Here is a 25850-nt window from a genome sequence, read left to right on the forward strand (position 1 = left end):
GTAAACAACAGGAATTTATTTATTTTTATTTTATTTTATTATGTTATGTTAGTCACCATACATTCCATCATTAGTTTTTGATGTAGTGTTCCATGATTCATTGTTTGCGTATAACACCCCAGTGCTCCATGCAATACGTGCCCTCTTTAATACCCATCACCAGGCTAACCCAACCCCCCACATCCTCCCCTCTAGAACCCTCAGTTTGTTTCTCAGAGTCCATGGTCTCTCATAGTTTGTCTCCCCCTCCGATTTCCCACCCTTCATTTTTCCCTTCCTGCTATCTTCTTCTTTTTTAATATATAATGTATTATTTGTTTCAGGGGTACAGGTCTGTGATTCATCAGTCTTACACAATTCACAGCACTCACCATAGCACATACCCTCCCCAATGTCCATCACCCAGCCACCCCATCCCTCCCACCTCCCCTCCACTCCAGCAACCCTCAGTTTGTTTGCTGAGGTTAAGAGTCTCTTATGGTTTGTCTCCCTCTCTGGTTTCATCTTGTTTCATTTTTCCCTCCCTTCCCCTATGGTCCTCTGTCTTGTTTCTCAAATTCCTCATATCAGTGAGATCATATGATAATTGCCTTTCTCTGATTGACTTATTTCGCTTAGCATAATACCCTCTAGTTCCATCCACATCGTTGCAAATGGCAAGATTTCGGGGGTTTTTTGATGGCTGCATAATATTCCATTGTATATATATACCACATCTTCTTTATCCATTCATCTGTTGATGGACATCTTGGCTCTTTCCATAGTTTGGCTATTGTGGACACTGCTCCTATAAACATTGGGGTGCTCGTGCCCCTTTGGATCACTACATTTGTATCTTTGGGGTAAATACCCAGTAGTGCAATTGCTGGATCGTAGGGTAGCCTACTTTCAACTTTTTGAGGAACCTCCATACTGTTTTCCAGAGTGGCTGCACCAGCTTGCATTCCCACCAACAGTGTAGGAGGGTTCCCCTTTCTCCGCATCCCCGCCAACATCTGTCATTTCCTGAGTGGTTAATTTTAGCCATTCTGACTGGTGTGAGGTGGTATCTCATTGAGGTTTTGATTTGGATTTCCCTGATGCCGAGTGATGTTGAGCACTTTTTCATGTGTCTGTTGGCCATTACAACAGGAATTTATTTCTTTTATTTATTTTTTTTAAAGATTTTTTTTTTATTTATTCATTTGAGACAGAGAGATACAGAGAGAGAAAGAGCATGAGCAGTGGGGAGAGGCAGAGGGAGAGGGAGAAGCAGGCTCCCCAATAAGCGGGGAGCCCGACGCTGGGCTTGACGTAGGGCTCAATCCCAGGACCTGGAAATCATGACCTGAGCCGAAGGCAGACACTTAACCATCTGAGCCACCCAGGCGCCCCAACAGGAATTTATTTCTGACAGTTCTCAGGGCTGAAATTCCAAGATCAGGGTGCCAGGCTGGGAGGGTCCTGATGATAGTCCTCTTCTGGCTTACAGACTGCCCACTTCCTGTTGTATCCTCACATGGCAGAGAGGGCTCTAGAGAGCTCTCTGGGGTCTCCTTTATCAGGGCACTAATCCCATTCCTGAGAGCTCCGTACTAATGACCTATTTACTTCCCAAAGGCCCCACCTCCTAATTCCATCCTATTTAAGGGTTAGTATTTCAACATATGACTTTGGGGGGACACAAACATTCAGTTCATAACAACTTCCCCACTAAATAGTGCATCTTGGGTTGGTAGGTTCTCTGGCCAGCACACCACACCATCTGGCCTGATGACTTTTCTGAATCGTTTCCAGGAATTTCCACCCCGTATCCTAGCACGTCATTTGTTTATGCCTCAACTTCTCACAGGCCGTGCCAGACACACACCTGAGCCTCCCCAGTGTCAGGTGCAAGTGAGGCCCAGTTCACAGCTGCCACTCCCGTGTAGTGAAGGATGCTTTCGGGTCCTTGGTCCAGAGGAGGCCAAATGCCAGGCTGAGGCTGGGTGGCGGGAGAGCCCAGTGGCCATGGCAGTGACAGCCGTGGAGAAATCCACTCACCCAGGCTAGAGGCAACAGCATAGGTCCCTGAGTGTGTCCCTGATCTTCTGCACCTTCGACAAGCCCAGGATGCCCACTGCCCTGAGGCTCTAGAGGCCTGCCAGGCTGTACCTAGTTTCTGCAGAATCTGGAGGCAACCGGAGCTCAGAGCCTCTTCACCCTAACAGACAAGGGGACAGCCGTGCCGGACAGTTCGATGTGACATTGTCCCTGTGCCTCCTGGAGCACCTCCTGAGTCATCGGCGCCCCTCCCCCCAGCTGCAGGGCCAGTCCAAGGCGGGCGTGTTGTGTTACCCTTTCTCCTTGGGCTTTTCTTAGTAACAGCACTGGCTGTGGTCGCTGCACAGGGGCCTCCTGGAGACATTCTGTCCTGGTCAACCCCAGGCTGACCCTGAGTCAGCATGTCCACCTCATCCGGGAAGCCTCCTCCTCACCCTGCCCGGGGCCTGGGCGAGGTCAGTGGGGTGCCTTTGGGAAGCCACAAAGGGAGTCAGCAAAGCCACAGCAGTGGCAGATAAGCAGGTACCCATCCCCCCACCCCCATCCTTCCCCCCCCCCCCCCCCCCGCCGGCTAGAGGGATAGCTCTAGGCAGCTGTTCTAAGTGCAAATGCTTGTTCACACTTGGGGTCCTCTGCCCCGAGGATCTGATTCTGGGTGAGAGGGAATGACATGGAGGGGTGCAAGGTCGGATCTCAGGTGCTCCCAGGCCAGGCCCCTGGGGGCCATATCCCATTGGCTTAGAGACATCAGAAAGTGGGAGACAGTCGGCCCATCCCGGGCAGCCTTGGACTTTCGGGTGGTTCTGCGGCTTGTGGACCCCTCCAGTTTCTCAGGAAACGACATCATGGCTCTTGCCAATCAGCGAATAAGACACTGAATATAGAGTGAGCAGAGTTCTGTGCCAGGCTTGGTGGGGGGCAATCTGAGGTGGGGTCATGGGGCTGGACCATGCATCTTCTCTGGGTAGGTCAAGGGCAGGGCAGGGACCCCCACTCCAGGACAAGCAAGGGCTGAGGAAAGCAGGTCCGTGGTCAGAGGTAAAGGTGGGCAGGATTCTCAGGACCTGAAACTGGCGAATTTCTAGCCTGCTGCAAGCTCTTATGTGCCTGGGGGTGATTTGGGCCAGAAGAGTCACCCAGCAGGATTGGCCAGACCCCCACCTCCAAGCAGCAGTCAAGGAGTTTTCTGGGTTGGGCTGTGAGGCTTGACAGAGGGGGTCCAGACAGGGGGGTACGCCCCAGAGAAGTCAGCCTGGCCCTGGGCTATTGGATTCTCGAGGGACCTCTGGTGGCCCCGAGCTCTGTGGCTCAGGACAAAAATCAAGGATTCTAGAGCTGGTGGAGCCTCAAGGTCTCCCATCCAGTGCTCGTTTACAGGGGGGCTCTGAAGCGTTTGTAAGAAGAATCTCCCCTGGGTGGTTTTCTGAAAAAGAGAGCTGGAAGATGTGTGGCCAGGGAAGAATATCCTCTGTCTGGTGTTGGAGTCCAGGAAAGCCAAATGAATACATCTGAGCCCCCTCCCCACTCCCCTCCCCAGGTCTGTCTAACATGGGTCTGGCCCTGGGGAGCAGCCTCCTGACTATGGGGCCCTGGTGGACTTATTAGCAGAGGCCCTGATGTGGCTGCAGAGGGAAGGAGTCTGTTCATAGCTCATCACAGAGCTCAGGGCAGGAGCGGGTCTTGTGGGGCAACCTCTGGTCACCCAACACTGTTCTCGTCTCCTCCTGGGGGACCGGTGGCCACGGCACCATGAAGTCGATCCCATGGGCTCAGGCTTGGGTACCTGGTGGACAGTCCTATGTGGGCCTGGTCGTCAGTGCCCAGGGGCTGGGGCAGCCCCAGCAAAGCCCCTGTTGCCATCCAGCATGAGACACTGGACCCAGGACATTTGGACAGCTGGAAGATCATTTCTCCTTTCTGTAACTGAGGCAGCTGCTTCTGGTTACAAGGCCTGCTGATTAAGTGGTCCCATTGGGATGCGGGTGTCACCAGAGGAAAGAATTGACGATGATGAAAGTGGCAGATTTCCTGGGACACAGCGTCCCTTCTAGGCAGCATCAGGAGCCCTGGAGGTGGACACTGAGAGCTTTTCCTTCTGGTTCTGACACTGAATGTGCCCTGAGGACTCGGGCCCCTGGAGCACTGGGTGCCCATCTGCAAAATGGAGAGACCAAGTCACTTCGGGTCCTTTGAGTTCATTGTATTTATATGTATATATAATAGCAAGAGTGGACATGGGATCAGAAAGGAGAACTTAAAGTATGTGTGAATTCCACCCCACCCCTCTGAAGTAAGCAAGGACCCCTTCCTTGAAGCCTGTCTCCTTCCCCTCCTCCCCGTGCCACCTCTTCTCTGCTCCTTGGCTGACTGTTGGCATGAGGTCCCCATCCTGACTCTCTGCCCCCACCCAGGGCTGCACCCAAGGCATGGTTGTCCTCTGGCCATTTGTAGACCCAAGGCCAGGCCTCTCTGATGGTGAAACAGGAGAGTCCTAGGACTATCTGCTGAGAGTAACACCCTGCCTGCAGGAGTCCGACCTGATCCAGCCTGACCTGACCTCCTTACTCAATAAGACCTAGTGTAAGTCCTCCAGCACTTGAAGGACAATATGACCCTATTTCTTCTTGGTGACTTCCATGCTGCACTGCAGACCCTCTAGACAGCATGGTCCCTGGCTCCCCAGGACTGCTGCCTAGTGAAGGACATGGAGGAAGCCTTCACCCTTCATCTTCTCTCCAATTTGGTGAGCTATAAAGTAAATTTTGGTCATGTTTTCAGAACATGTAAATCCTTACTGATTAAAGTGTCCTTGTAAATTGACACATATCCTAGCTTCCAGACCTGAAAAAAAAAGAGGAACCATAATAAAAACAAAAAAGTTATCCAAAACCTTCCTTCTCAGCTACTTCAGCACTGTGAAATTCTACCAAGTCTAGGAACTGGGGAAACCTTTTTTTTAAAGATTTTATTTATTTATTTGGGGGGGGAAAACACAGAGGGAGAGAGCACAGAGGGAGAGGGAGAAGCAGGCTCCCCACTGAGCAGAGAGCCCGATGTGGGGCTCCATCCCAGGACCCCGAGATCATGACCAGAGCTGAAGACAGACATCTAACTGACTGAGCCACCCAGGCGCCCCTGGGGAAACTTTTCTTGAAAGACAAGTTAGAGTATATAGAGGGTGAAGGTCAGGGTTAACTTGTGAGTATGTGCGTGGGAGTGCGTGTGTGTGTGTGTGCGCGTGTGTGTGTGTGAAAGGAAGGGGAGAGAGAGATTCCAGAACATTCTTTTGTTTAAGATTTATTTATTTATTTGAGAGAGAGAGAATTCAGGCAGGGGGGGAGGGAGGGGCAGAGCAGGAGAAACTCAAGCAGACTCCACTCTGAGCGCAGCGCCCGACGTGGGGCTCGATCCCACAACCCTGAGATCATGACCTCAGCTGAAACCACGAGTCAGAGGCTTAACCGACTGTGCCCCCCAGGCGCCCCTCCAGAACATTCTTTAGACGCTCAGGAAGGTGGCACAGGCAGAGGCCGTGCTTCGGCTGCAAAGCCAGGCCTTGCACACAGTAGGGTGGCGGGAAGGCTGGAGGCCTCTTCCCTGGCAGACTCTGCTGTGAGGTGCAGAAGGCTCCGTGGCCTCGTTTTTTGGGGGCCCCCCTGGGGGGCTGCCCTCTCTGTGACTTGGTCTGGTGCGGCCTTTCCATTAGCTGACTCTCCGTTCCCTCTAGCTGCTCGATCTAAGGTACCACGTTAAACATTGCCTGAAAGCATCTTAAGGGATCTGCCCAAAGTTCTGTGTTCAGCCTGACCAATTTAACAATTAAAGGTTCACTTTATGAAATTTTTTTCTTATAAAACACAATTAGCACTTTTCACCCCCTGAGGGAACAAATCATTCACTGCATGGTGTGAGTTGATTTTATCCATTTTTCTTTTTAAAGCTAAACCAAAGGAAGAGCAGAGGGGCCGGGGAAGGTCTCGTATGGGGGTCTGGGCACCCAGAGGAGTGGGCACCTGTTAGGCACGTCAGGGAGGGAGGGAGGGAGCCAGGGACTTGCTGAGCCTGCACCAAGTGGCAGATGCCCTCTTGGCCCCTAGCCGCCCCCGGAGTAGTGAGGGCAGCTCCACCCACAGACGAGGAGAGGTGACTCAGCAGCCGGCCAACCGCCCAGAGCACACGGGAGACAGAAATCAGCGTGGGGCTTGAAAGGGGGTCCTTCCGGCCCCAGAGAAGAGTCTCTTCCTGCTGGCCCGTGCTGGGCGGGGGGGGGGAGGGGGGCGTGCCAAGAGGGATGAGAAATGATTGAAAAATGCAGGGGGGGGGGCGGGGAATGCAAAAAGACAGGTGGAGGCTTCCAGTGATCCATTTTGGTTTTTTAGTCTTGGACCAAAGGGGAAAGTTATTTTTAACTGAATGTCTAAAATCAAATCCTATCTAATTATACATAGACTTGGTATTTCATTCTTTAAAGGGCCCCGGACTTGCTTCTTCCTGTGAGTGAAGCTCTGTGGTGATGTGCGCTGTCCTTCCCCAGTTTATCTGTGTGATGGGTTTAGATTCTCACACAGCCCTCTCTTTCAAAGGGTCCTGAACTGCCTCAGGATGGGGAGGGCAGGGCGGGGAGTCTCCAGGTCACCAGTAGAGGTCATCCGTCATGGGCCAGAAATGTCGCCTCTTGTGCTGTCCACACACACACACCGCAATGTCTGTCTCCATCCCTGCTGTGGTGGGGGAGCGACGCGCAGAAATAATTTGGTAGATGTTACCACATACAGAAGGGAGTCAAAGTGTGTCTGTAAACATTAAAATGGCAGGATCTGCTGTGAATTCTAGGGTTTTATTTGTTTCCTCCTGAGTGCATCTAGTTTGTTGTCTGTACTAGGAACTCCCAGGCGCCCCGTGAGCTCTCTCGCCTGCTGCCCTGCATCACCGTTGATCATTCCGGTTTGTGTACACCCCGTCTCCCCAGCAAAACCGGGGTCTCCTCGGAGGCAGGGCCTGGGCTTCTTCCTCTTTGTCTTATCTTCAATGCCTGCAATGGCATAGATGCTCAGAAAGTGTTTGTTGTTTTGTGTTTATTCAAAGTCAGAGCTATAATTCACAAAATACACACCGTACATTTACTCTGGTAAATTCTTCCTTTAATTGAAATGCATTCATTTGGAGAAAGCGATGCTGATAGGAACCAGATAACCAGAGAACTGATGAATTTCTAAGTGCTGTGGGCCCCTTAGGATGGAAATTACAATATGGAGCATTTAGATACCAAACCCGTTGGGGGAGGCCCCGAGGATTATCCATTCTCACATGGAGCACTCAATACAAACCCCAACTCTTATTAATTAAAAATTCTAAATCACCCAATTGTTTTTTGCTGGAAATACTTTTGCACACTGTTTTATTTATCACCATTAATAATAACGATAATGGTAACAATAATAATAAAACTACTATGTGATTAAGGTGCAGATAAGCAATTAGGAAACAAAATATTTACGGGTTTTAGCAAGCCTTGTGCTAGGAACAGGAATAGAATAATTACAAAGAGGTTTGTGTAAGAGCGCTTCCAGAAGACTCTTCGACTGGGAGGTGAGTCGGTCCCAGAGTTCTCTTCCATCTGTGATTCGGTTAACCTGTTCTCCTGATACCATTTATCCATTCGTTTGACAAATATGTATTAAGAGAGCCCACTCTCCAGGTCCGGGAGTGGTTACAGACAGGTGTGAGGCTGTTAGAGCAAGGTGTGACAGAGTCAGCAACATCAGTGGTGGGGACTGGGAGCTGAGCTGGGACCTGGAAGATGAGATGGAAATATCCAGGTGAGAGTGGGCCAGAGAGGGAAAGACCGTTCTCTGGAGAGGCCCTGTGATAGGAAAGAGCTTGATCCTTTGGAGGATGGATGGTAGTGCCATCCTTTTACTGAGGGGGTAATAGTCAGATGTGAGCAGGAGATGTCAGTATGGACCAGATCCTAAGGGCACTGGGGAGCCACTGAAGGGTCTATCGGAATAGTGATCTGTTGTGCGCTTCAGAATATTCTCTCTGGCTGTATTGTGGGGTGATAAGACAGGAAGCAAGGACCCCAGTGTGGAGGCAGATGCAGAAACTCATGATGATGGTGGCCTATGTATCTATAATAACTGGGGGGAAGAGAAACGGGAGGGCTTGAGAAATTCAGGACAAGTGAAGATAACAATGGTAAGTATTTAATGAGCTCTCACTGTGTGCCAGACCCTCTAGTAGGCACTTTGTCTGTTTATTTGGTATAATATTTACACAAAATCTAGGAGGTGGTGTTGATTATCCCCCATCTTATGGGCGAAAAAACTGAGACACAAAGAAGTAGAATATCGGGCCCAAGACCACACCACTCATCTGAAGAACAGATGTAAACCAGACTTTGGTTTACATTTGAACCCACACCTTTGTGTGATTCCAGAGTCCCATGGTCCTCACTATTACATCCAGTGGCTTGGTGATGGGAGGTCTGTCACCCAGGTAGGAAGGGTGGGCTGTGCAGATGAGTGCTGGCGACGTGACAAGTACATCAGACAATCCCTTGGGGCTCACATGGTGCCAGGGGCAGTAGAGAGTCCTCATCCTCTGGCTTCTCCCTGCCACGAAGTCCTAACTCCCAATGCTTGGAATTACAGACCCTTCCACTGGGTGTCGGGTAGGCATGCGGTGGGCGTGGTGTGGGGGTGCCCCCGCACTCTGCACTTGCTGGGCCTGCTGAGCCTGTGGCCTGGCCTAAGCTCCTACTCAGACTCTCGCTGCCCTCCTAGCATCGAATGCACCCTGCTGTCTTTGTTCTGGTGTGACTTGGAAAACCAACTGATTTCCTAGCTTCTTATCTCGTCACCATCTGAGAGCTTTTGGGGAGAATCTGCTACTCTTTGAGCAGTTTAATGGACATTTTCTTCATTTTTTTTTGCCTGAATAAAGTCCATAAATTGGTGCTTTGGGGGGTGCGGTAAAGAACGAGCTGCATGGAAAGGCAGGCTTAAAAAAGTCATCTCCCTGATTTTCCACTTCCCTGCAGGCCCTCTGTTTGCCTTTGCCCTGTGGGGCTTGTGTGGCTTCTGAACCCAAAATCCTCAGTGTCATCAGTTATGCGATGGACAGGTCGCTCCTTGTCCCCACTCCAGCCCTGTCCTTGGTTCTGGGATAGCAAAGGAGCTCTGTGCACTGAGCAAGTGCCCTAAAATATTACTCGAAAACCCCGGGTCCTGACTGTCTCAAGTCACTGCAGAAACATGGCCCAAGTCACCTTACTCTACAAACATAGAAATGCAGATTCTTGCTTGTTGGATAAATCTTTGTGGCTATAGAGTCAGATAATAGATTCACGCATTCATTCACCAACTATGTGCCAAGCACAGTTTCAAGTGCTATGGATAGAGCAATAAACAGACAAAAATTCTGCCCTCATGGAGCTTACCTTCAGGTGAATGAGAAGACAACAAAAATATAAGTAGCAAAAATATATAATATATAGGAACAAGTGCTAGTGAGTGCCATGTTTAAAATGGTTGACTAAGAACTTCTAACCAATCCTTCTGCTGCACACAACTGGAAAAGGAGGCAATGAGTCTTGAAGGCTCTGAAGAGCTAAGAGGACAGTGAAGAATTGCCAGATCGAAGTTTGGAGAAGAACAGAGGCCCATGCTGGTGAGCCAAGCATCTTGGGCTGGTTTTTCCCCAGGACTCTTTGCCAACTCTGAAGGGACAGCTGAGGGCTGAGCAAGACTTTTGACAGCCTTGTGGGATCAGAGGACCAAGATTGGAGTCCAGAATCTTCCAAGGGAGCAGTGGGAGCCAGTGACCCCTTCACTTGCTTTGGGTTGGAACTCCCTAGGGCTGCACCCTGGGACTCTCAGCTTCAAATTGGATTAAATCGATCTGGGATTGCTAGTGCACCCAGGTGCCCAAGAGAAGCAAACAAACCATCTTGGAAGGAAGATAACAGCATCTTAGGCCTCAAATTATTTTTAAAAGTAATACGCAAAGACAGAATCTGGCATGTGATAAAAAATAAATAAATAACCAGACACAAGGAAACAACATGAAGAAATACCAGTCTAAACAACAAAAAATAGAAACAGAGGCCACAAGGGCTCCAGATATATTGGAGTAATCAGAAACAAACTTTAAAATTACTATACTTTACCATGATCAACGTGTTAAAAGCCAAAATGGGGGTTTTCAACACAGAACCAAAAACTATATATTTTTTTAAAAATCAAGTGTAAATAACTATATAACACCCCAAATTAAGAGCTCATCATGACTTTAACAGATGCAACCAAAGAGAGAATATGGGCTAAAAGACTGGTTAGAAAAAATACCCAAAATTGAGTACAGAGAGACAAGAGAAAAAATAATAACAATAATAATAAAAAGGTAAGAGACATTGGGGTTTTGGTGAAAAGGTTTGACACATGTATGACTGGAATTCCAGAGAGAGAAGAGAGAGAACATGGGCCAGAAGCAATTGTTCAAGAGATAATGGCTGATAGAAAAAGAACAAACAAAACCCAGAACCATCGGAAGGAATGAAATAATAAAGATTAGAGCAGAAATAAATGATATAGAAACTAAAAAAACAATAGAATATATCAGTGAAACCAGGAGCTGGTTCTTCAAAAAGATCAACAAAATTGATAAACCTCTAGCCAGACTCAGAGAGAGAGAGAGAGAAGAGAAAGGACTCAAACAAAACCACTTAATGGAAGAGGAGAAATCACCACCACCACCACAGAAATACAAACAATTGTAAGAGAATATTATGAAAAATTATATGCCAACACATAGAAGAAATGGATAAATTCCTAGAAACATATAACCTCCCAAAACGGAAGCTAAAATTTGCACAGACCAATTACCAACAATGAAATTCCATCAGTAATCAAAAAACTCCCCACAAACAAGAGTTCAGGACCAGACAGCTTCACAGGTGAATTCTACCAAACATTTAAAGAAGAGGTGATACCTATTCTTCTCAAATTTTTCCAAAAAATAGAAGAGAAAGGAAAACTTCCAAATTCATTCTATGAGGCCAGCATTTCCCTGATACAAAACCAGGTAAAGACACCACAAAAAAAGAGAAGTACAGTCCAATATCTCTGATGAACATGGATGTAAAATCTTCAACAAAATAGTGGCAAACCAAATCCAACAACACATTAAAAAAAAAATCATTCAAGGGGCGCCTGGGTGGCTCAGTTGGTTAAGCATCAGCCTTCGGCTCAGGTCATGATCCCAGTGTCCTGGGATCGAGTCCCACATTGGGCTCCCTGCTCAGCAGGGAGCCTGCTTCTGCCTCTGCCTCTCTCTCTCTCTCTCTCTCTCACTCTGTCTCTCATAAATAAATAAATAAATAAATAATCTTTTAAAAAAATCATTCACTACGACCAAGTAGGATTTATTCCCAAGATGCAAGGGTGGTTCAATATTCGCAAATAAATCAACATGATACATCACATCAACAAGAGAAAGGAAAAAAACCATATGATTATTTCAATAGATGCAGAAAAAGCATTTGACAAAGTACAACATCCATTCATGATAAAAACCCTCAACAAAGTAGGTTTAGAGGGAACACAGCTCAACATAATAAAGGCTTTATATAAAAAATCCACAGTTAACATCATACTCAGTGGGGAAAAACTGAGAGCTTTTCCCCTAAGGTCAGGAACAAGACAAGGATGTCCACTATCACCACTTTTATTCCACATAGTACTGGAAGTCCTAGTCACAGCAATCAGACAACAAAAAAAAATAAAAGGCGTCCAGAGGCACCTGGGTGGCTCAGTCAGTTAAGCATCCAACTCTTGATTTGGGCTCAACTCTTGATCTCAGGGTCCTGAGATCGAGCCTATGTCTTAAGCCCATGAATTTAAGATTCTCTCTGCCCTCCCGCCCCCATTCACACTCAAGCTCTCTCTCTCTCTCTCTTAAAAAAAAAAAAAAAGGAAAGAAAAGAAATAAAAGGCATCCTAATTGATAAGGAAGAAGTAAAATTTTCACTATTTGCAGACAATATGACACTGTATATAGAAAACACTAAAGACTCCATCTAAAAGCTACTAGAACTGATAAATGAATCCACTAAAGTTGTAGGATACAAAATCAATGCACAGAAATCCTTTGCATTTCTATACACTAATAATGAAGCAGCAGAAAGAGAAATTAAGAAAACAACTCCATTTACAATAGCAACAAAAATAATAGGGGCACCTGGCTGTCTCAGTCAGTACAGCATGCAACTCTTGATCACAGGGTCATGAGTTTGAGCCCCACGTGTAGTGTAGAGTTTACTTAAAACAAAAAAATTAATAAAATAATAATAATAATAAAATACCTAGGAATACACTTAACCAAAGAGGTGAAAGACCTGTACTCTGAAAACTGTAAAACACTGGGCGCCTAGGTGGCTCAGTCAGTTACGCATCTGCCTTCAGCTCAGGTCATGATCCAAGGGTTCTGGGATCAAGTCCCATATCAGGCTCCCTGCTCAGTGGGGAGTTTGCTTCTCCCTCTGCCTCTGCCCCTCCCCTGCTTGTGCATGCTCGCTCTCTCTTGCTCATTCTCTCTCAAATAAATAAATATCAAATCTTTTTTAAAAAAAACTGTAAAACACTGATGAAAAAAAATTGAAGATGACACAAACAAATGGAAAGACATTCCAAGCTCATGAATTGGAAGAACAAATATTGTTAAAATATCTATCCTATCCAAAACAGTCTACACATTTAATGCAATCCCTATCAAAATACCAGCAGCATTTTTCACAGAACTAAAATAAACAGTTCTAATCCTTGTATGAAACCACAAAAGACCCCAAATAGCCCAAGCAATCTTGAAAAAGAAAAACAAAACTGGGGATATCATAATTCCAAACTTCAAAGTTATTTACAAAGCTGTAGTAATCAAAACAGTATGGTACTGGCATAACAAAAGATACATAGATCAATGGAAAAGAATAGAAAGCCAGAAATAAACCCACAATTATATGGTTAATTAATCTTTGACAAAGGAGGCAAGAATATGCAATAGGGACAAGACAGTCTCTTCAACAAATGGTGTTGGGAAAACTGGACAGCAACAAGCAAAAGAATGGAACTGGACCACTTTCTTATACCACACACAAAAATAAACTCACAATGGATTAAGGACCTAAACATGAGACTGGAAACCATAAAAATCCTAGAAGAGAGAACAGGCAGTAATTTCTCTGATATTGACCATAGCGACATCTTTCTGGACACATCTCCTGAGGCAAGGGAAACAAATGCAAAAGTAAACTATTGGGACTACATTAAAATAAAAAGTTTCTACACAGCAAAGGAAGTAACCAACAAAACTAAACAACAACCTATGGAATGGGAGAGGATATTTGCAAATGGCACATCTAATAAAGAGTTAGTATCCAAAATATATAAAGAACTTAGAAACTCAACACCAAAACCCAAATAATCCAATTTTTAAAATGGGGATAAGAAATGAACAGACATTTCTCTGAAGAAGACAACCAGATGACCAAGAGACACATGAAAAGATGCTCAACATCACTCATCATCAGGGAAATGCAAATCAAAACCACAATGAGATATCACCTCACACCTGTCAGAATGGCTAAAATAAAAAACTCAAGAAACAACAAGTGTTGGCGAGGATGCGGAGAAAAGGGAACCCTCATGCTCTCTTGGTGGGAATGCAAACTGATGCAACCACTGTGGAAGACAGTATGGAGGGTCCTCAAAAAATTTAAAATAGAACAACCTTACAATCCATTAATCATGCTATTGAATATTTACCCAAAGAATACAAAAACACTAATTTGAAGGGGTATATGCACCCCTATGTTTATTGCGGCATTATTTACAATAGCCAAACTACGGAAGCAGCCCAAGTGTCCATCCATAGATAAATGGAAAAGAAGATGCAATGGAATTTTATTCAGCCATAAAATAGAATGAAATCTTGCCATCTGAAGCAACATGGATGGACCTTGAGAGTATAAGTCTAAGTGAAATAAGCCAGTCAGAGAAAGACAAATGCCGTAAGATTTCATTCATAAGTGGAATTTAAGAAACAAAACAAATGAAAAAAGGAAAAAAAGAGAGAGAGAGACAAACCAAAAAACAGACTCAAACTACAGAAAATTCCTCCCCTCTGATGGCTACCGGCGGCGGGGGGAGGGTGTGTGAAATAGGTGAAGGGGATTAAGAGTATGCTTATCTTGATGAGCACTGAGTAATATATGGAAGTGTTGAATCACTATGTTGTACACCTGAAACTAATATAACACTGTATGGTAACTATACAAGAATTACAATTTTAAAAAATAAAAAATAAAATAAAAAAGAGATAATGGCTAAGAACATCCCCAAACAGTTGAAAAGACATTGTCACAGACACAAGAATCACTACAAACTCAAAGCAGGATAAAGAAGAAGTCTGCTGAGGCACTCATGTAAAACTGCAGAAAACAAAAGACAAAAAATTCTAAAAAGCATGAAAAAAAGATTACTTTCAAGATACAGTAATTAAACATGTAACTTTGGAAGTCAGAGGACAATGGAATGATATCTTTAAAGTGCTGAAAAAAACTGCCAGCTTAGAATGTTATACCCAGTGAAAATAACCTTCAAGAACAAAGGTGAGGTGTTTTTTTAATGTCCAGACAAACAAAAGCTGAGACATTACTCGGTGCCCAGAAAATGCACACTACAGAATATACCAAAGCATGTTCTTCAAGCAGAAGAAAATTAATTCAAGATTAAAAGTTAGAGTTTCAGGTAGTAATGGAAAGAAGCAAAAAAAAAAAAAAAAGAAAAGTAAAAAATGTATATCTAAATGAATATTGGCTTATAAAACAATAAAAAGTACTCTCATATGGACCTTAACACATAGAGGGGAATCAAATAAATGCAAAGCTGGCAGGGGTGTGGGGAATGGGGCTAAATTATTTTAAGGCTCTTGAATTGACAAGGAAGAGAGTATAACTATCAATTGATGTTAGACTTCAATAAGTCAAGGATGCAGATGGTAATATCTATGGATAGTACAGTGAAATAATACAAAACACTTCATCCAAAAGAAAGCAAAGGGAAAAGAGGGAGAATGTAGAACAAGTGAAACCAATAGAAAGCATTTCATAAAACGATAAATTTAAACGTAAATACATCAAATGGATATGCTCCAACTAAAAGACCAAGCATTTCAAATTGAATCTGAGAATTCTTACTATATGCTTTTTATAAAAAAACACATTAAAGGATAAAAGATGCAGAAAGATTAAAAGTTAAAAGACAGAAAAAGAAAAGATACACTGTGCAAGAAGCAGATATAGCTACACCATTACCAGACTAAGTAGACTTGAAGACAAAAAGCAATACTAGAGGGCATAATGTAAAAACAAACCCTCAGTTCCCCAGGAAGATACAACTGTATGCACCTAGGAACACAGCCTCAAAATGCATAAGGCCAAAATTGATAGAACTACAAGGAAAGAAAAAAAAACAGAAAATCCACAAGCATAATGGAAGATCTTTTTTTCACAGTGGAAGATTTTTAACACATTCTCTAAATAATCAACAGAACAAGCAGATCCCCCCCCCCAAAAAAAGTAAGGCTATAGAAAACTTGATGCAATTAATAATTGTGACTTAATGAACAGGTGTAGAATACTGTACACAAAACTAGAGAATACACATTCTCTTGAATCACCCACATAATATTTATGAGTACAATGGAGAAAAATAAATAAGGGATGTTGGATGTGCAATTTTAAATAACAGGGTCAGGACAGACCTCACTGAAGTGGCATCTGAGCAGAGACCCCAAGGAGATAAGAGTGGGTGACACAGATGCCTGAGGGAAGGGCACAGCAGCCTCAGGCAGGAGGCTCAGGAAACAGCAAGGGGCCTACGTGGCTAGAGCGGCACGCCACAGGGGAGGACGTGGGCTGTGCAGTTCCCACAGGGGAGTGGCACCTGTGCCCTGGACGTAGCTAACGGGAATTTGGGCCTGCGGCTCCCCCCAGACCCAGGCCAGCATTGCCTCCACAAAACAAGGCTCCACCAAAATTCTACCCAAGACATCGGTTTACTTCTGTCCATGTCTGCTGAGCCCTCCAGGCCCCCGTCGGCTCTGGAATTGCACACCTTCCAAAGCTCAGCCCCTGCCCGGTGTCCCATTTGGCCAACTTTTCAGGGAAGCCAGCGAACCTGGTGTCCACGGAAAATGTACTGTGGCTCGGCAGCACACCAGTCCTCCTCAGGTACTTTATCTGATCCTCACGAGCCTGGAGGTAGGCATTATTATTATTCCCATTTGACGGCGGAGAAAACTGTCTCTGGATCTTTTACTCTTTTGTAAAGTTAGCCTCCTCACAGATGCTCACATTACCTTCTATCTGAATTGTCACCAGGTTCTGCTGATGGCCACCTTCCAGGGTGGCCGCCTCCAGGGGTTGCCGCTCCTCCTCCCACCCTGTACTTATTTCTGGACCCTGAGAACAAGGTGGGACCCTCAGAGCTTCCCAAAGTCTCTTCCAATTGCCCTGAGACAATACCACCTTCTGCTCCTGGTGGCTTGATAGCCTTTCCCAGGGCGGACTTCAGTGCCCAGCCCCATCCTCCTCTGCAAGTCTTGTCCTCATCCTGGTCACAGCCCCAGCTTCCAGTCTAGGGAAGGCAGAGGAGATCCTCCCTCTCCTTCCTCCATGCAGCTCTCCAGGCCCAGAGTCCCCCTCCCTGGGAGACGTATGGCCCACATTGCTCAGTTTCTCACCTGTCACTCAAAGCCTTCTACTGACCTCTGCTTTTGCTGCATGTCAGTCTTATCTTTCTAACCAGGGTGAGGCTCTGGTGGCTTCTGTTCTCATGTCCCAAGGAGGAAGAGAAGAATACTGTTCAGGATTCTGAGGTTGGGTGAGGTTCTAGCCCCAGTGTTGAACACCTTCATCTCAACCCGTTAGTACTGGCCAGCATTTTATAATTTACAATGTGTTCACTGACCTTCCTCCACCTTTGCCTCACAAGAACTCTCTTCTCTGATGCTCAAGCTGGAAACCATAGTCATCATTGACTCTCATATCCCAGGAAATCCAATGGGTTCTCCCTTCAGTGCAGATCCCAAATCCAGCTACTTCACACTGCGTCCATGGCCACCATCTTGTCTGGGCTGCCTTCTCTCTAGCTAGGCCACTAGTATTCCCTCCTAACTAGTCTTCCTGACTCCACTCCTCCCACCCATAGTCAGTTCTCCACACATCACCCAGAGTGATTCTTTTTTAATTTTTTTAAATTCCAGTATAGTTAACATACAGTGTTATATTGGTTTCAGGTGTACAATATAGTGACTCAACAATTCTATACATTACTCGGTGCTCATCATGATAAGTGTGCTCTCAGAGTGATTCTTTTAAAACATAAACCTGACCATGTCATTATCTTACTCAAAATCTTTCAAAAACCCTGCCTTACTCAAAAAAATGCAAACTCCTTCCCCTGACTACAAGATTAGACCCCGGCTACTCCTCCACATTCATCTACCATTCCGAGTCTTTCTCAGGGTGCCTCAGCCTCCCTAGTTACTTTACTATCGTTCTCACATGCTGAGGACGCATCCACCACTTGAACACTGTCTTGAGTCCAGGTGTCTGCAGATGAAGACTCAGTGCTCAGCCCTTAGAGCTCAGTGCTCATCAGGAAGGCCTCACCTGACCACTTGGTCTGAAGTCACATCCTGGCAGGGTCTTGGCAAGAAACAGATGGCACACTCCAAGGGGGCAATTGAAGACTGCTTAATGAAGGGTCTGCTTACCTAAGTGTGCTTCTGATTAGGGGTGGTGAAGTACCGCAGGGCAAGCAACAGGAGGAAGCCAGGACTTTGGGCCTGAAGAGGCAAGGGGGGGGGGTGTGGTTATCAGAACACAGAAGGAGAGCTGTAGTTTTGGAGAGAGCCATGCTTGGGAGCCGTGGCCCTCAGTGGCGGAACGCAGCTACCACCAACCTCAGCCCAAAAAAGTGAGCCAGAGTAAATACCCACCCGATCATCTCCTGTGGACGTTTCCACTGGCCAGACTCGCCCAGAGCCAGACGGTAAGGGAGCCCACTGATGTAGTCCTCAGGAGTCACCTTCCAGGGCTCGGAGCAGAGCGAAGAAGCCTGGAGTGGACCTGGAGGGACGAAACAGCATATCCAGCACTGCATCCGTTACTCAGAAACCCCTACCCTGCCTCACACTTCTTAAGAGCACTCACCACTGCCCAACAACTTACTATGCATTAAATCATCTTGTTCTGTTTTGCTCTCTCAACCCCACTAGACCCATGACGGTGGGATGGGGTCCTTGTGGGGGTTGGTTTGCTTTCCATTCCCATCTCTGAGGTTCCTAGAACAATGCTGGCATGTGGCAGGAACTCACGTAGTCGGTGAATAAATGACTGAATGAGGCTGGTGTCATTATCCCATTTTAAAATTGGAAAGACCAACACTTAAGGTGACTTGGGGCCCCTCGGGGGCACAGCAGGAGTCACAGCCGGGTCTTGTGAGCCCCAGGCTATGTTCCTTTCCCCACCCCACAGAAAAACAAGACACAACTGCCTGAGAGGTTATCTGGTGCTTCGGCCGTCGCTCTGGGCGCAGAGCGTCCTTCCAGGCCCTTCCGTATCCATGCGCTTTGCCCAACACCTCTAGCACTGTGTGGCTTTATTCAAAGTCTAGCATGGCTTAAAATCCTGTTATGCCTCAATAAAATTAGCAGATTAGTCAAAGTATTTTTCTCAGTCCTTCGTGTTTGCTGCTAAGAACGCTTTCATCCTGGTGGCCCTTGCTTAGAGAAGATACTCACCCCTTCCCCCAGCTCTGCTTTTGATTTCGGAGCCATGAGGAGCTTGCAGAGCTCACTGAGGTCAGCACACCCTCAGACAAGGCCATGCTCGTGGCCCAGGGCCGAGAGCCCACGTGCCCAGCGGCCTCTCTCTCCTGCATTCTGCTCTGAGAGTTGCCTTATTCAAAGGGGCATCGTGCCAGGGAGGAGGTCCTGGGCTCTGTGGGACCAGGCTTCCTCCAGTGCCCGGACCCTGCAGAGCATCCGCACCAGTGCACCGGGCGGGGAGGGGCGTTGCTGACACTGCGCTTTGCGTGGGCTTCCCACCCCTACTCCCCGGCTCCTCGGAGAAAACCCATTATTCCGGTCTAGGTGGCTTCACACCTGCAGGCACCAGCACGCTCCGCACCTGCAGCCAGATGATTAGGCACCTGTTGGCGTCACTGTGGACGTGGCTGGCGCTGAGGGTTTTGGATTAAAATGAAGTGGCCACATCAGTCTGGTTCAGCTGCACTGGCCTTTAGCAAAGCGATGCCATTGTCCCCTCATTCAGCATAAGCCTCTGCTCATTTCCGTCCCCTGTCAGCAAACATTCTTGCCCCGGCTCCAGGGCCTGCAAGACCCACCTCTGCGTCTCTTTGAGGAACCAGGCTCCCTGTGGCCCCTGGCCTTCCAGGCCTCGATTCCTCCCAGTAAGGGATCCCAAGGCCGGTCCCCTCAGGCTGATGGGGATGAGGTTGCCGGGCTGTGGACCCCTCTGCACCATCTTCTGAGCCAGGCCTGCTCCAGCCCTGCCTCCCCAGGGGCAGCACGCCCCCAGCTTATCCCCCCAGGCCCCACAGACTCCCCGGCTGATCCTCTGGTCCAGGGAGCCCCCGGGAGCAGCCGGCCTTCTTTTCTCACCAGCCTCTCTTCTTCCCTCTTCCCCGGAGCCAGCCTGGGTGCACCTTATTCTGGTGGGAGCCTCAGAGCTCTTACTTTACCTAATCTAACCTCTCTTCAGCTCGGAGGAAGAGGGAAAGATGGAAGGAGGAGAACAGAGCGTGGCAGGTCAGAGGGAGGCATACGCTGGGCGTCTAAATGTCGCCCTTGCCACACTCCCTGCCCTGCTGAATAAAGAAAACAGAGGTGCCTTCAGGCCTTTTTCAAATCAAGATTTTATTAAAAAGAAACACAGTTTCAATCACCAAGCAAACAATTCTCGAAGACATTTTCTAGAATAATGAGAATGATAATACAAGCTCTCGTGTTGGAGGGACCCGGGCTGCAGGTTCCGCATCCATCACTCTTGCCACCCCGTGGACTGTGAGACAGACCCCCCCCAGAAAAACGGGGAACAGGTTGGGAGAAGGCCGGCGGCCTGTCCAAGGACACGGAGGGTGAGAGGGGGGTGCTGTGGTTCGCACTGAAGCCGGGGCGGAGGGGGTCTCTGGCGCTCTTCCTGGGGTGGCTCGCGACAGGATCCCCACTCAGACCAAGGCAGGCAGAGGACGGGAGAGCCTCATTGGGCATCCGCTACAGGAAGCTGTTCTGACTTCTGAGGCTAAGGGACGACCACAGGGGATCCCTACACTGGGTCTCCGTTTTCCATTTCTCTCTGGATCAGAGGTGTGACCGCATCACAGCGTGTTTGCCCAGAGCCGCTTGAATAGCAAGCTGGCGAAATAGAAATATCTTTGTGAAAATATGAACACACTTTTATTTACCGAAAGTAAACGAAACCTTTTCCTGGTTTGAAGATTTCCATTCTTCTGCCTCTCCGTCTCCTCCTCTCAGCTTGCTTTGATTGCCCATAACATTAACCTTCAGAAAGAAACGAGGGTAAACAACCTGGCAAATCCAAGTAGCTGATTTCCTGGCCGCATCCTCCTCGGTCAGGCAGGGCACACGCTGCAGGCCCTCACGGGAGTCACCCGACGGGGAGGCCCGTGTGGGCCTGCCGCCCACCCCACTCCCTGTCCTTTGGGGGCAGGGAGTTCCTTGCTGGCTTTGGGGCACCGTGAAGCTCGCATACCTAATACTTCATTGAGCCTTCCCTCTGTCTGGCTGCCTTGGAAGGCTCAGCGGAGCTCTGTGCTCCTGGCTCTGGGACAGGAAGAAAAGGAAGGGAAAGGTCTTCCAGGCAGGACTTGTTATTGCTGCAGAAACGGTCGGCATTCTTTTCGGGGATGTTGTGTTAATAGGGGATGGCTGTTTTTTGGGAACTATTGCCTTCGAGTAGGGTGACTCTTTCCCAGGTTATATAAAAGGGCATTAGGCAAACACTCGGAAAGTCGGCAGCTTCCTTTCTCGGGAGTGTAAACAGTGGGCAGACAGGCTAGGTGCCCTCCAGCAGCAGGCTTGCAGAATGCCCATTGGCTGCAGCTACCTTGCCAATCAGCCCTCAGTCTGGATAATATCAGCAGTACTAAAGGTTACAGCTTTTTCTGTGATATATTGCTTCTTCAGAGAGTATTAAAGATGTTTTGAATCTATTTTTTAGGAATCTTGAAACCACCAGTGGAACATTTTTGATGTTGTGGGTAATGCATGAAGCAGCAGCTTGGGAAGGCCAGGCCAGGAGAAGTACCCAAGGGTGTTGGAAGCACAGAAGACACTGCCCATTTAGTTTGAACAGCTAAGAAGCAAGCGAGGCAGAGCATATGCTGGGATGTGGGAGCAGATGTGGCTGGGAAGCGGCTTATTTATTTGATTTGCTGGGGGCGGGGGTGGAGGAGAGGCAGACCCTGCCTCTCCGGGGATTGGGCAGTATTTACTGGCAAGGCAGAACCAGCGCAAAAGGTCTGTAATCATGGAAGGAATTCTCAAGCCCTGCTTAGTATTCTTATTGTTTTGGGTTTTTTTTTTTTTCCCCTGCCTGGACTCTCCCTACCCAGAGCACAGATTCATACAAAAATTGCAACAGGAGGCGATATAATTGTGAAATTTGTAGTAGATAGTGTAATGGTTAATTTTATGTGTCCCCTGGACTGGGTCAAGGGAGGCCAAGATATCTGGCCAAGTATTATTCTCGATGTGTCTGTGAGGGTGTGTTTCTGGCTGAGATTAACATTTGAATCAGTGGAATGAGTAAAGCAGATTGCTCTCCCTAATGTGGGTGGGCTTTATATAATCAGTTGAAGGTCTAAATAGAGCAGAAAGGCTAACCCTCACACGAATAAGAAGGAACTCCTCCTGCCTGACAGCTTGAGCTGGAACATTGGTTTTTTCCTGCCTTCAGACCGAAACATTGGCTCTTCTTGGGCCTCAAGCCTGCTAGCTTTTGGACTTATCTTACACCACTGGTTCTCCTGGGTCTCCAGCTTGCCAACTGCAGATCTTGGGACTTCTCAGCTTCCATAATCACATGAACCAATTCCTTATAATAAATCTCTTCATTCATATATATATATATATATATATATACACACACACACACACATGTGTCTCCCATTGGTTCTGCTTCTCTGGAGAACCCTGAAAATAAGGAGACATTAATAAATCAGGGATTGAAATATTACAATCTTCCCTGAATCCATAACCTGACCAAATCAGCTATATTTTCTATGAGAGAAGAGAGTCATTGAATCTCCCAATTGTTCAAAATATGGCCAGTGGCTCTAGAAAGCTCTCCAGTTGTACCTCTCTGCTGAGAAAATCAGAGGCTGTGAATGGAAATGAGGAGAGGGTGACATGAGGGACAGGGAAATGGGCCTAGCCCTAGCCTCTCCCACCTGCCTCTCTCACCCGGCACCTCCTGGCTCCTCCCACTCAGAATGGCCCTTGGAAGAGCAAAGGACTCGGGCCCGGCTCCACATCCCCTCTCCCAGCTTGGCCTGGGCTTACCCCCCAAGGTACTGCTGAGCTCCTAAAAATAAAACCTATCATCATTGGAGTGCTGTAGACGCCCTTTTACTGTGATTGCAACCCAGATCCCTGGAAGAGTCCCTCCCACTCAGACATGCTTTGGTAAAAAACCAGAAAACCCTCTAGCTGTCTTGCAGCTGCCCTCCCACTAACTGCATCTCCCAAGGTGGACCTCAGCCACAGAGAGATCCTGACTCCTTTTTACCTGCACAGCCTCTGTTTTTGTCCAGGCAACAGGGTCCTGGGGCCGACAGGAGGGTGGAGGAGGGGCCACAGGACACAGACCCAAGCCTGAACTGAGAGGAGCTGAGAGTCCTGCCTAAGAGACTGGGTATCACCTGGCATCTACACCCAGTGGCAGCCATGTCTGGGGGTTCCTTTATGGGGTCCATATGGGGTGGGGGCTCCAGCTGGTACAGATTATATAGCTCACCTAGGCACTATTACCAAGAATTAAAATAATCCTAGCCTTTGAAGCTCAGCAGCTAAGTACACAGGTTTTCATATCCCAGCTCCACTTTGTTAGCTGTGCAGCTTTGAGCGAGTTAAGTAACCTCTCCGAGGCTTACTTAATGAACCTAGTTATGAGGAGTAGATTAGACTAGATAGTAAAAAGTTTAGCTCAGTACTTAATAGAGTTAATGCTCAATAAAATTTTGTTATCATTTTCTTATTTTAGATCATCAGCACTTTTCACCAGATTTATCAATACCCAGGAGCTGACACATGACTTTAGAGCCTTGGCAATAACATTACCCTGTCCATGAAAATGGTGCAAAAATGAATCTGTGACGCACCAGAGCATTTCAACTGGGAAAACCCCGAGACAAACCATATGAAGTTACCATTTCATTTGTACTCTCACTCATTCATTCAACAAACACTTATCATGCCAACTATGTCCCAGCCCAGGCTCTCAAGGAACTCACAGCTGGGAGCAGGAAACAGACAATACTCTGTGAGGAGTCTCAAGATCAAGATCAGCCCTGAGCCCTATCACAGCCCAGAGGAGGAAGATACAGCCCAGACTTGGGCATAGGGAGTGGTCAGGGAAGGCTTCCTGAAGGAGGTAACACCTGTGCTAAAGTTTAAGTTCCAGTTAGGCAAGCAAAGAGGTGGTGACAGAACACTCCAGTGAGGACTGGAAATACAAAGGCAGAGAGACAAGAAAAGAGTGGGTGGGGGTGGAGAGGGAAGGTTCAAGAGCATGTGAGGAGTGTGGTGTGGCACGAAGCTGGAGACCAGACTGGGGCCTGGTCCTGGGGGTAGTCACGGGCTGCGTGGCAGGGCTCAAGCTTTGCCCTGAAGACAGTGTAGAGCCCCTGAGGAGCTTGAAACAGGAGTGGCATGGTCAGGTTTGCATTTTTTTGAAAACTTGGAGGCCTGCTAGACTGCCTGCCCTGGAAAGTCACAACCTGGGATGTAGTAGTGATTCTTCCGCTATAAAAACATCACCCATTTCACCAGGGGCCCATTTCGCCAGGACCTGGGACCCTTCAAGTCAGGGCATGCCCAAACTTTTAATGAAGATACAATACATATGCCCCATATGAGGGACAGATCTCCCTTCCACGATGCCCACTAGTCCTTATGCAAGAAAGGTGCAATTTTGATAAATGAGATTTATTAGTGAGAGTTCTCCAAAGAGACAGAACTAATAGGATGCATATAGAGACTGAATATTTATTTTACAGAACCAGCTCATGTGATTATGGAAGCAGGCAAGGGTGGACCATCAGGCTGGAGACCCAGGGAAAAGTCAATGTTACGGTTCAAGTCCAAAGACTGTCTGCTGGCAAAATCTCCTCTTGCTCAGGAGAGGTCAATCTTCTGTTCTATTTAGGCCTTCAACTGATTGGATGGGGCCCACCCCCATCAGGAAGAGCAATCTACTTATTCAAAGTCCACTGATTTAAGTGTTAATCTCAGTACACCCAAAACTAATATTACACTGAATGTTAACTAATTGGAATTTAAATAAAAACTTAAAAATAAATAAATAAAAAATAAATGTTAATCTTGCCCAAAATACCCTCACTGAGACATCCAGCATAGTGTATGACCACATACCTGGGCACCATGGCCTAGCCAAGTTGACAAAGAAAATTAACCATCCCAGGCACGCCTCCATGAACATGTCATTTTGCAGGGGACATGGCTTATGCAAGCAGAGAAGGGCACTGCACAAGCACATATATACGGGGACTTGGCCACACCGCCTGTGTTGTCCGCTACCTGTCCCTGAACCAGACCTGAACCTGGCTCCTGGGAGACAGAGCAGCCAGACATACACCCAGCAGCTGCAACCACTCAGCTGAGGAAGGGTGGCCTCTCAATTGCAGGTGGCAGGTTCCAGCCAGAGCCCCTGCCACTGGGTCCCCGGACTCAGTGACTGTTCCTCTGCCCATCCCCTGCAAGAAGGGAAAGGAAAATGGGAATGAAACGGTCTGTGACGGTCTCTGCAGCAGGTGAGGCTCACACCTGGGGGCATCTCCAGGGCTAAGGGGAGAGCTAGGGCTCGCTTCTCCTGCAGTGTTAAGTGTCTGGTTCCAGCCTGGGCCGGTGGACTATTTTGAGGCCAGTGGGTGCTCCCAGAGGGGTGGGAAGAAATGGATCAAGGGTATGGGTCCATCTGTGCGGACATTGGCTATGGCTCCTCTAGAAATCCAAGCATCTCAGTGGCAGGAACTCTGACCCTGATTTTAGAAAACCAGGTCCCAGTGGCCCGGAAGTGGGCCTGGTCTGTGAGGACAGAAGACTGGGGTCTAAACACATGAACTGATGGCCAGGATGCAGAATGCAGAGGGGAAGCCGCCTCCCCTTTGGTGAAAAATCAATGCTGGTGTCGGGACTCCCCATTGACAGCTTGATTAGAAAGGACTCAAAACACACTTCGCCCTGGAACCCTACCAGGGAGAGAGAGTTGGAGGCCTTTCTGGGGCCTTGGTAAAGCCAACAACTGCATGAAGACCCACCCTCTCAGAGCAGCATGGAGAAACTTCCCTAGTAAGGCTTCATTCACCCCTGAAACCTTTACTGAGCACCTACTATGTCCCGGACCCTTTCCCGAAGGCAAAGCACAGTCTTCGACTTCGAGGAATTCATGACCTAGTGGGGACAGACGAGCAAATAGGAGCACA

The 25850-nt window shown here is 47.4% G+C and overlaps 1 protein-coding gene and 2 long non-coding RNA genes across 7 annotated transcripts in view; 1 reads left to right on the forward strand and 2 right to left on the reverse strand.

Annotated features, from left to right (window-relative positions):
- KLHL29 (kelch like family member 29) overlaps positions 1-25850 on the forward strand; it is a 302988-nt gene that overhangs the window by 197843 nt on the left and 79295 nt on the right. The gene's annotated exons all lie outside the window — the stretch shown is intronic.
- LOC144379335 (uncharacterized) lies at positions 7371-18206 on the reverse strand. Its single transcript, XR_013442155.1, has 3 exons — positions 18082-18206; positions 17857-17928; positions 7371-7815 (listed from the first exon to the last, which is right to left on the reverse strand). It is a non-coding gene; the product is annotated as an uncharacterized LOC144379335 (long non-coding RNA).
- LOC144379336 (uncharacterized) lies at positions 20004-20916 on the reverse strand. Its single transcript, XR_013442156.1, has 2 exons — positions 20695-20916; positions 20004-20520 (listed from the first exon to the last, which is right to left on the reverse strand). It is a non-coding gene; the product is annotated as an uncharacterized LOC144379336 (long non-coding RNA).

The sequence above is a fragment of the Halichoerus grypus genome, chromosome 10 (genome assembly GCF_964656455.1).
Source record: "Halichoerus grypus chromosome 10, mHalGry1.hap1.1, whole genome shotgun sequence".
Taxonomy (NCBI): domain Eukaryota; kingdom Metazoa; phylum Chordata; class Mammalia; order Carnivora; family Phocidae; genus Halichoerus; species Halichoerus grypus.